Below are 11853 nucleotides of genomic sequence, written 5' to 3'. Positions count from 1 at the left end.
AATCAAAAACGTGGGAAAAATAAATTCTCTACAAATGTGTACTTAACCATTTTTTACGAAAGATTGAAAGATTGCAAAATAAGCTTGCAAATCGCAAAATCCCAAAAAATACCCAAAATCCAATCTGGGGAAATATTTCCAATTGAAATTTAGTGGCAAGACTCTGGATCCATGGTCTATGTATCAAATAAAAGTAAACTGCATCAAAAGTTCGCTACTACAATTTAGTTTCTTCGTACCAATTTGATCTAAATTTAAAAATTTAACATCTCGAATCCTAGAAAATTGTAATTTTACGTGGAAAAAGCCTTAATATCATTTAAAAGTTGGGGAGGTTTAAAAATATTGTGTAAAAATATTGTGTATTGTAGTTCAATTGAAATATATTAAATTTCCCACCCACTTATAGGCAATTTAGACCACTTTGTGAAAAATTGCATGGAAATGCTGAACTTTGTTGTCCGATTTGAAAAATTTTTCGCAGGACACGTTTTTATGACCAAAGAAACATTTCTAGGATAGTCTGGCTTTAGTTAATTAATTAATTAATTGAAAGTTTTTCACTAAAATAAAAGAACTCCTGGTACTATGTGTACCCGTTGTACACCCCGCGACAAAAGTATTCGGTCCAACAAAAGCCATGTAAGTCCAAATTTTTAACTTTGTAAATTAAAAAATTATTAAAAAATTCAACAAAGTAGCACAACGAAAATTTTCTAGTTTGAAGTGTCTATAAATACCGTTACTTTTTGCTGACGGTGTCACACATTTTCTTCTATACAAAGTTACTATGTTCGACAGTTGTCAAAAATCAACGCGAATTCTTAGCCTCTTAAAACTTGCACTTTTTCCTGTATCTAGAATTTAATTTGTGAAAAGTTTGTTGTTGTTGTGAAACTTTTTTTAAATTTGTCTACAAAGTTTGAAATGTTGATAAAGAAATACGAAATACGAAAATGTCGTGGCCCCATTTTTTCGCATGACTGTATATATGTATACCGCACGTTTAAAAATATATAACGAAGTATTTCAAAATTTCAATTTTTTGGAAAAAAGCAATCAAAGTTTTATCAATTCACAAACAGTTAGTATACAAAAAGACAGATGGAAAGACATATATCTTCGCCATATTTAGGGAGTTTGGTGATCTGTAAGACTGAATATATTCTACTTATGTATGTAGCTTATTAATTGCATTATAATTATATTAATCATTAATTATTGAAATCTCCGAAAACATAAATTTTGAGTTTCATCTCTATATTATTAAACGTGCGATATATGCATTTTAAAAACGAGTTTCCACGAACGATTCGCTGTTAGCTTATATAGGTTTTATCAAAAAAAAAAAAAAAAAAAAAATGTTTTTTTTTCGCATAAATGCAGTAAATAGCCGTATCCACTTTTGGAACCCCTAAAAAAGTATAACGCCGAAGCGATTTTCTAGGCGATTCAGCACTGGTGCAGAAAAATCGCCCTTGTAAATGGTGATTCAAAAATCGCTTTTCGCAAAGTAGACAGACAGCAAGTCAACTTTTGCAAGCGTTTATCGCCTGTCAAAAAATCGCCTCATGTAAGCAGCTGCAGCTTTAGACATATGTACGTAGCCAAAGACAGGAAATAATGTTACTCATACGCCATGTACCCATATCTACGCGTTTGATCAAACTTCATAAGAAAAAAAAAATAACAATTGATTACGCGAAAGTCATTAATCGGACCTTTCACTGAATAAATTTTCCCTTTATAAAACATATTTCTTCTACTGTAATACCATGTACCGTTGCGGTAATTTCCAATAGTTTTTAAATGGTTAAATATATCTTCTGTCAAATTGAGAGACAGCGCATTTCATTATTTTAATCAGTATGACTTTCAGAGCTAGACGATACAATTTTTTTTTTAATCTGCTAGGGAATAATTTCGACCTCAAGTGCCAGATTGACTGCTCTATAAATGATATATGTTTGAAACATACGCACGCACGACTATATATGTATGTACATACAATACATATTTAATTAAATAAAATATGTATATAAAAATAAGTGTCCGGACAAGTTAGAAACAATGTAGCATTTTTTTATCATAACTAAATATGGAGTACATCTATATATAGTTAAACTCATACAAAACAAGCAATTCATTTATATATAGTATGTATGTACTATATATTCAAATAAATAATATAATTAATGAAAGTGCATCTACTATTTCAGAACAAGTGAATGCATATATATGTAAGTGGATTGCGGATTAAGCTGCTACGTGCTGCTGTGGGTTGGTGCCTCCTCTTTTCGTTTTGTTTGATTGTTTGCTTGATTGTTTTTAAATTGATTTGCATGTTAAGTTGTTTGACTGATTTGTGAGTTAATAGCTAAATTGATTGATTGTACATACATATGCTAAGCTACACCCGTAATAGCAACAACAACAATATATGATCAGAAAACAAATGCGCTGTGGATAAAATTAACTCAAAAACAAAAGGGTAAACATGAAAGAAAGTAGCAATAGTTGCAAAAATGCAAAAGCATTCATAAATATATGTAAAATTTACAATTGCTACATATATATGTATGTATGTATGTGCATGAGAATGCATATACAAAATATGTACATATGTATGTAAAATAATAAGTAGACAGCAAGAGATTCTTGAACCGGCGTTGATAGCGAACATGGAAAATCATCACCAGAGCAACCAGCAATGAAATACATACACAGTTACAAATTACAACATTCAATTAAACCTAGGCAAAGCGGCTTAAAGGGTTTAAAGCATTTATTTTAAAGAAGGAACGTGTGTGTATGTATGGTATTTATGTATGTAGTATGCATGTAATGCTCGATTTATAGCTGGCTAATATGCTATGTTATGTTTGCATTGCAGCATACACTTAATTTATAGTTTATAGCTTTGTAGATATGCGTTGGTGTATTTGACTGCTTTTTTGTTTAATGTTTTTAACTGCTTTGATATCTATTATATATGTATATATGTATGTGTATTGTATATGTACAAGTGTTATATGAGCATACATATATGTATGCATGTATGTGTATGTGTGTATGTAGTAGATGTCTTTTGTTTGCGAAATCTTTTCTAAACTCAACAAGATCGCTTTTCTTTACTGACGATTGTTTGCTTATAGTTTGAAAAAAAACGAGTACAAATGCAATAACGAGTACGAGTACGAGTAGGAATACCGAGTATGTAGTTGTTGTTGTTGCTGCATGTGAACACATACCTTGACATTGATAGCCTTGTTTACCAATTCCCCTGCAAAGGCAAAAAATTTCCGTAGCTTGTATATATGTGAATATAGGATTAATATTAAGTGATGATGTACAAAAATTAACTGATAAACTGATCAAATAGATATGTATGTATTTATGTGAGCCATAAACGTAAATTATATGTAGTAGTACTAAACCGCTAGTGAAATGGACCATTTTGACAAAAAATATTCAATCATACTCTATACATAAATATTTTTCGTTTTATTTGAAAAAAAAAAAAAATGGCCCAGCATTATTCAAAGGAGAAAGCAGAATATGAATAATATTTCGTCGGAAGCGCAAATCAGCACAAAGTGAATTTAGCAATAGTTTTTTGTAATTTTGTTTATCCAGCGCCAAACTACACCCAAATAAATAATAAAAATACTTATATGTATGTTTGTATGCATGTACATGTCTATGTTCGCACCAAACAAATATAACATAAAACATTTAATATTTATGTATATATATGTATGTATGTAGATAAGTATTCTTTGTACCAAATAAATTTAAAATTAAACTTTGAAATAATTACCTAATTTTACCCAAAAAAAAAAAAAATCCATTCTAATTGGCTAAATAGTTGTGAAAACAAGAAAATTCAATAAGAACAGGAAGTGTAATGTGACCAAATTATACTGCGATAACCAAATGGTGAAAAGGATAGTAACTAAATACAGTTATTCACTGTTATGAGCGTATAAATTAAGAATATATTTTAATATGATTATGGTAAATAGCAGGTTTATGGTAAGGATGATTTTATACCTCCAACGCCACAGCGATTTGTCGCATGCGTTGACTTTTCTGTGGCAAATATGCGCCATGTACTTACCAAATAAATTTTTGGCAATGTGAACAAAAAGTCGGCTGTCGCAAGAAAGTCGCCATAAACTTGTGTCCGTTTACCTGTTAAGAGAGCAAATAAATAATGTTTTTTACTATCTATGTATTTACGTATGTATTTATGTATGATTTTTTATATTAAAGGTTGACACATTTGCAGATGACTGCAAATTGCAAATACCTCCAAAAATTTAGTTTTTTTATTAATTTTTTTTTTAATCACCTCAGATGACCAAACAGTTTAAGCTTAAAAAATTTACATACAAATATTAAAAAAAAATTGTCTACGGTATCGTAATAATGCGATTCTCGATGCTGTTTTTGAACTTTTTTCAAAGACTGGTTTAAGAAAAACTTGAATAACTCAGCCAAAACCTTACCAATTTAGACTTCCGAGGTATAATTGGTAAGGTATTTTCTCACCTTTTTAATTTCTTTGCGGATAAGCTCATTCAAAGTATGAAAGAGGAAGGTAAGATAAACGGGTGTCATTCCATGTTGAATTAAGATGTGTTGGTATTTGATAAAGAAAAAGTTGGGACGTGAGTTTTTTTGCAAAGAAATAAAAAATGTGAGAAAATACATTTCCACTGATACCTCATAAGTCTATATCGGTAAACTTTTGGAGCAGTTATACAATTTTTTTCTTACTCAACTCTTTGAAAAAATTAAAAAAAAAAAACAGCATCAAAACTCTCGTTATTATGATTCCGTTGTTACAAAATTTTAATATTTTTATGTAGATTTTTTATTTTTTTTATTCAAAAAAAACTGCAATTTTAGAGGTATTTTCAAACCGGTCTAGCTCACTTAAATCTTAATACTTTCCGAAATATTTTGGTAGAAGTCTTAAAATATAATAGGCCAGAAGCCCACAACTTTTTTTGGTGATGCAGTCTAATGTAGTACATAAGTGTCAGCAAAATTTTCGAAAGTGCCAAAAATGTTTTTTTCCCTTTTAAACCCTTAAAACCTTAAATCCGTACTATTTGCAAAATAATGATCCATATGTATGAATATATATTTCGTTCTACACATATAAAAAAATAACACGGATTTCGAAATACATAAATGGGTTAGAAGTAATGAAAACAAAAGATAGTACCGCTAGCTTAGAGTGAAAAGTTGCTAAGTCCACTTTTTATGAAAACTAATATTTTGATACAGGAGGCTAGAGAAATTAAAAAACCATCATTTCGAAAAGATTAAAGGTCCTTATTTTAAATTTTCTCGCTTATATTTAATGTAAGGGAAATTTGCCAAGTCCAAAAAAAAACCCGAAAATTCAATAAGGCCAAATAGTACCTACGAAATCTTTTCATATAGATCGAATCCCTCTGATTCGTATGGAGTTTTGCTTTGCTTTAAACAGGCAAAATGTTGTATTAAAAGTTTTGAGAAATACTTGGAGAAAATGGCTATAAGAAGTTTTAGTTTTTTTCCTCTGCTGTAAAATTTTTAAATCGGGCAACTTTTCACTCTAAGCTAGGGATATGTTTTTATTTGGCATACGCAATGATTTCTAACCTGATGCACACGCCGGCGCATGGCACCGCGACGGCGATTGAAACCAGCGCGCTCTTTGAATTCTTTATTTTGGGTAACCGCTTCCACCACTTCAGCAACATCCTTATTGGAATCTACATATATCAAGAAAAAGTTTATCAATGGGTATGTGCGCTTCCAAAAAAAAAAAAAAAAAAAAAGACCTAAAAAATTACATACCAACTCGATTTTTTAATTCGATTATAATATGTAGTTTACCCTGTGGCTCCAAATTCACCTGCAATGCGAATTCGATTTAGTTCTGTTTTTTTTTTTTTTTTTAATATCAAAATTTTTGCTTACCCATAAATCAAGTACACCCGTTTCATTTTGCATAATATCTTCAAAAGGTATTTGACAATTGGCAACAAAATCATCCGGTGGCAGCGCTGCGTCGTGAAATACCGTCAAATTAATATTTTTTGCATTGGTAACATCGTGAACGAATTGCTCATTCCAAACTGGATCGAATGTCTTGGGTCGCGTTGTAGAGCGATCTAAAAAAAGTTGTATTTTTAAAGTGAAAATTAATGTATGAAACATAAGTACATATGTATATACATACATACATATATATATACATATATGTTCATGTATGTAGTTGTCCCCAAAATTATTTTTCTTTTGTTTCTTTGATGCTTATTAATTTTTTATAGTAGCATAGCTCATTATCTAACAAAAACCACATAAATCCGAACTTGAAACTTTGTACCAACATTCACAAAACTGTCTAAATTTTTATTCAGAATTTTTAGAACAATTTGACATTCATTAATTTTGACGTATTTTCTTCTATATTTGTTTTTTTTTTTTATATAGAAGAAAATGCCTAGCACCGTTAATAAATCAAATTCCAAATGCAATGTTAATAACTTCAAGTTTGCACTTTATTGTACTAAAGTAGAATAGGCAATAAAACTTTTGGTAAAAATTTCGAATTTTTTTAATTTTTGTACAAAATTTTAAATTCGTATTTATGGGATTTTTGCTAGATAATACTTTTATAAAAATTATTACATATTAAACAAATAAAAGATTTACATTCAAAACTTCCTAAATATCGCACTCCCTTTAATTTGTTGACAAATGTACATAATAAAAATATATATTTTTTTTTTATTAATAAGAATATTTTGGCCAGCTTTTCCTGCAATTTGTGCTGTGCGTCTTGATGTTATTACACAAAATGGAGGACCTACAGTTTTATGTCGCCTCCTATTTTTTGATGTTGGGCCGCATCGGGCTTGAACCCAGGCCCTTCGGTATGGTAGCGCGCACTGCTAACCACTACACCCCAGTGACCAAGTGTGTTCGATATAAATTAATGTATTAATTGCCTTAAAAAATTCGTTTAAAAGCAATCTTAACGAAAATATCACGATGGAAAGAAATATCGCGTGCGACAGTGATTAAAATTAAATTAAAAAAAAGAAAAATACATAAATCATTTTTGGGTAATATCAAAACCATTTTAAAGAGACATCAATGCAGAACGTTCTATAGTCACATTGAAAGGTTTCACTGAAATCGGCGTTTGAATTGTTGGCCGCGAAAACCACTTCTGTTTTTTTTTATCCCGTGCGAATGCCTTAGTTTTTGCAATTAACTTGAAAACGAAAAATTGCCCAAATTCAAAATTGGCACCTAATTAAGAGCTATAAGTTAAGCCTATTGTAAAAAAAAAAACAAAGTTTTAGATTACGTTCGATGGTCATCTTCGACATTATGGAAATGCCCGTTTGTAGCAAAGATCAACACAGATGACAAAATTAATATCGAGGGCTTATGTATATTCAATACCCTCTATCTGGACTTTTCACAAAAGTCAGATTCTGATATAAAAATCCACCTAAGACTTAACTGTGTGGTTTTTGGTACAAACTAATACCAACAAGTATTTTATCGTTGGTTGTTTGTTAAAAAATGAAAATTATCATTGAACGTCGACCTTTCAATAAGTTAACATTAAATATTTTAACTATTGCAGCAGTTGCGGTACATTTCTTCAGATTAAAAAAATTATTAAAAAATCGGTCACTATTCGTACGCAAATTGAAAATTTTAACACTAAAAGATACCGATAAATTGTGCTTACCAAAATGATTATCGTCGACATCGATCGATATGTAAGGATCGATCGGCTGTTCGTCGGCCAACTTTCCGAATGTCAAATTGTGGCGCTTTTGAAAATCGGTTGGTCGTAGCCCGATTGCCTCACAAACTTTTATTTGTAATTTTCCCGTAAACATTGTGTAGATCAAATTTATTAAAAGCGTTTCAAATGGAAAGGATACCACTGCAAAGGTTGTGCACAATGAACGAGCTTAGGAACGATATTTAAACGGAAGTTGTGGGATCGCACTAATCGTTGGCAGATGTCGCGTTTGCAGTTTCACAAAATGTTTCGAAAAGTATATCCTGTGTACACGAAATAAATGGATTATATATGTAAATACAGTGCTTATGTAGATATGTATGTATGTATGTGTAAACCGGAACTCACAATTGAAGACCAATTCAAAAGGTGATAATGAAACGGAAATCCTCTCGAGTTGCGCGCACAGTAACACACACACACACACACACACGCACACGCACAATTTTACTCTGCTGCTGCTGTAGAGAAACGGTGGGGCGCGCGTGCGCCTTTTTTAAAACACGATCACTGATAATTTAACGAATGCAAGCGTTTACGTTATTTTTTAAATATTTTTTTTTAGATATTTTTTTGGGTGGATTCAATTGTAAATATTCGTTTTTTTCTGCGGTATTGATATTAAAATAATTTATTAACCATACATGCATACTATATTGCACAGTATTTTTATTTTTTTTGTGTTAAATACACATACATATATGTATATGAATTTCTTGTTTGCTGCTTCCACTTTGTGTACTTTTTCGCATTCACTTTCGCCTTCAAGTGGCAAATGAATCCAATTCATAAAAATTATTCTGTTTCAATTGTGTGCGTGTGTGTGTAATTCACCTAATTACACTTTTATGTTTGTGCCTCTGCTGTTGTCGATACTGCCGTTGCCGTTGATGCTGCTTTCGTTCGTCGTTTGTGCGATTGTTGCGCACTTTGCCCATTTAATGTCAATTCAAGTTCGCCGTCGCAACACTTTTATCGTATTGTGCGTTACATTTACATACATACTATGTGCATTATGATTTTTGTTTCTTGTATTCGCGAAAGAGATTTATGCTATTTTTCTACTCCTGCTGCTGCTTATTAAATCATAATGTTGCAGGTTCTTTTTGGTTGCCACTTTAGGTTCTGTTGTTCAGGATTTTGCTTATTTGTAACTGCAGCTCTAGTTAATAAGAATCTACATACTACATAGTATGTATGTGTATGTACATATGTATGTATAGAAAATAGACAAGTTGATACATACATACATACATACATATGTATGTATATCCTTGAATTTATATTTATGCAATTACACTAAAAAATTTTATTTTCTTAAAAACAAAAACATTGTGACAGTGTTGCAACTGTTTTTCGTCAACGCTAATGCAGTGATATTTATTTGGCTAGAGGCTCATATGAATTTGTGGCTGTGTCTAACTTGTTATGTTATCTTCTAAATTTGTACATACACACGTAGTATGTATGTATGTATATATGTACACCATATGTACATATATGTAAATACAAATGTAGATGCGTTCATATGCTACAAACATATGTATGTACATACATACATACTCACATGAGTACTTTTGCTCTTGTGCTTTTGGGTTGCTAGTTTTGTTATACTAAGTAAGTATGTATGTAGGTATTTTTCCTCGCTACTTTTAATTTGCTACTTTACTTCTTGCTTTGCCTCATGCTTCTGGCCTTATTCTCATTCTTGGTAACTTGATTGACTGAAGACTTGGTGGCTAGCTAGTTGGCTGTCTTAATAGTTGGGTTCCTTCCTCCACTTTTGACGTTCTTCCCGTTTTTTTTTGCTGTTTCTAATGTTGGTATATTAGAAAGAAATATGTAGCAGAGTGGAAAAAGAACGGAAGGTATTTCACTTCCACTTCCCCCTTCCTATTTGCGCGCGTACACAAACACACGCTCACTTATGGTAGTATTTACTTATTAAGGTATTTACCACACTTAATTTATTAGATGTCTTAATGTTTAATTCCAAAGGTTTTTCTTGGTTGTACTTGGATAAATTTGTTTTCGTTTTTTTTTTTTTTATATACCATTGTCCCTAGTCACTATGCTTCGTTTGTCCATTAGAGCTTCGTATCTAAATGCTTCTTCCACTACTTCAATATTTGCTTTCGACTTAAATTCCTTTACTCATATTCGATTGCTTTTTGGTGCTTCGTTCGTTTGCGCAGACACCACAAATTCTTGATCTTCTCACATTCGAGATTCGTTAATTACATACATAAATATGTATGTATGTATGTACAAATGCATTTACATACTTATATTTTAGTATTATTAGTGCTCTTGCAAGAAAGTATGAAAAATTTTTCCGACATCTTATATATTTTTCTTATTTTGCAAACATATCTTCTATCTAATATTTTCCTCTGACTTTTAATAAAATGCAAATTCCAGCAGAAATTCTATAATTCGCTCTGGAAGAATTTTCCAACGAAAAACTTTTCCTTACTATTTGCACAAAAAGTGGGTGCACAAAATATGAGGAAACTGTGTAGAGAAAGAAGCAGAAAATGGAAAGAAGTCAAATACAAAAGTCGTTTGCGAAATTTTCACTTTTTTCAATGCACAACTCAATATAATTCACAAAATTTCTAATTACTTCGTTAGTATTTCATTTGAACTTGTATTTGTGCTTAATTTTATAATTATTAGGCTTTGTTTTCCACTATATTTTTAATTTTGAATATGAAATACACGAATTTTCTTCGCGACTAAAGACTTTGGATTTTCAGCGAATGTGGAGCAAAGCGCAATGAATGGAATTGGTATTTCCACTGAATGGAGCTTAATGCAGGTTCGCATGTGGAGCTTTTTTGTAAAGCAAACATCTGACTCCCAAATACCTGTGGTCATAACAATGCGGTGCCACAGTGTTTTTATTATTGCGAGTTTTTGGGGGATCGTTTTGGAAAATAACGCTTTTACTTATTTACATATGTATTACATACATATGTACATTCAAGGCACATATCGTTAAAGCTCTATTTGAAGAATTTAAAACCTTAAAAGAAGCAAACAAATCTTAAATGCAATCAGCAGCCAACATTTGTTATCGCTAATTTTGATTACCAAAAATCTCCTAAAGAATAGCAGGCACCCCTAACACCCACGCAACATTCCCCAATACTGCAGATCCATTTTTAAGGCGAGAATGAAGTGGCAAACTGCCTACAGCAGTGGTGAATAGCAAATTTTTAAAGTTATGTGCTGAACAGTGCTATCTGATTTTATTTTTCAAAAACTGTAAATTCCTAAGAAAACTTTATTTTAACAAAAAAAGGAAGGCTTCAAATACGAAGGCATTTTTGGAATGTAAAGGTTTTAACCGTATGATTGGAATGCAGATGACCCTTTTTATCCAATTAAAAATTCACTTCTAAAAGCCAAAAGAGATATTTTTATTTATTCTTTCAAATATGAACTTTTGACAAAACTGTAATTTGTACTACGAGGTAATTTAAAACAACTGAAGATTGTCCAAATACCACGATTTACAGTTAAAATTTAAGGCATGATGACATTGAAGTGAATACAAATTTATTTTTTTGGCATACAATAAAAATGAAGAAGGAGGCCAAAAAATGTATAGGGGTCTTCATCTAAAGTGATAAACAAAAAAATTGCTTAAATTTATCAGTTTATCCGCATTATTTTAAGAATGCACCTTGGTAAATAATTGCATTATTTTTTATTCATTTAATTGTTTATTATTTAACTTATATGGCTAGTTACTCTTCATTCTCGTCCATTGTGTTCATGTGCTTTTATGTTTTGAATTTTTCTGAAATTTATACATTTATCCACCAAGTCGTTTGATAAAGTGATAAACTTTGGTTAAATAGATCTCCATACAAAGTTAAACCCTTCATTTATCAAAATGATAAATTTATCACTTTATCAAGTTTATCAGGAGTTTATCACTTTGAGGATCCCATATGTATTCGCACTAGGGTGATTGACTCGGTCTATCCAAACTGGTTTCCACCTTTTTTTTT

The 11853-nt window shown here is 31.1% G+C and overlaps 1 protein-coding gene and 2 long non-coding RNA genes across 5 annotated transcripts in view; 1 reads left to right on the top strand and 2 right to left on the bottom strand.

Moving 5' to 3' along the window:
- The window catches only part of LOC118737800 (protein kinase C), a 29973-nt gene that overhangs the window by 11608 nt on the left and 6512 nt on the right, over positions 1-11853 (top strand). The gene's annotated exons all lie outside the window — the stretch shown is intronic.
- LOC118737832 lies at positions 3154-5672 on the bottom strand. Its single transcript, XR_004992846.1, has 3 exons — positions 5659-5672; positions 4121-4194; positions 3154-3283 (listed from the first exon to the last, which is right to left on the bottom strand). It is a non-coding gene; the product is annotated as an uncharacterized LOC118737832 (long non-coding RNA).
- Positions 8857-10605, bottom strand: LOC118737826. Its single transcript, XR_004992845.1, has 2 exons — positions 10458-10605; positions 8857-9015 (listed from the first exon to the last, which is right to left on the bottom strand). It is a non-coding gene; the product is annotated as an uncharacterized LOC118737826 (long non-coding RNA).

Source organism: Rhagoletis pomonella, unplaced genomic scaffold (genome assembly GCF_013731165.1).
Source record: "Rhagoletis pomonella isolate Grant_MI unplaced genomic scaffold, Rhpom_1.0 Rhpom_scaffold_00001, whole genome shotgun sequence".
NCBI classification, from domain to species: domain Eukaryota; kingdom Metazoa; phylum Arthropoda; class Insecta; order Diptera; family Tephritidae; genus Rhagoletis; species Rhagoletis pomonella.
The sequence above is the reverse complement of the archived record's forward strand: the minus strand, read 5'-3'. Positions and strand labels throughout refer to the sequence as shown.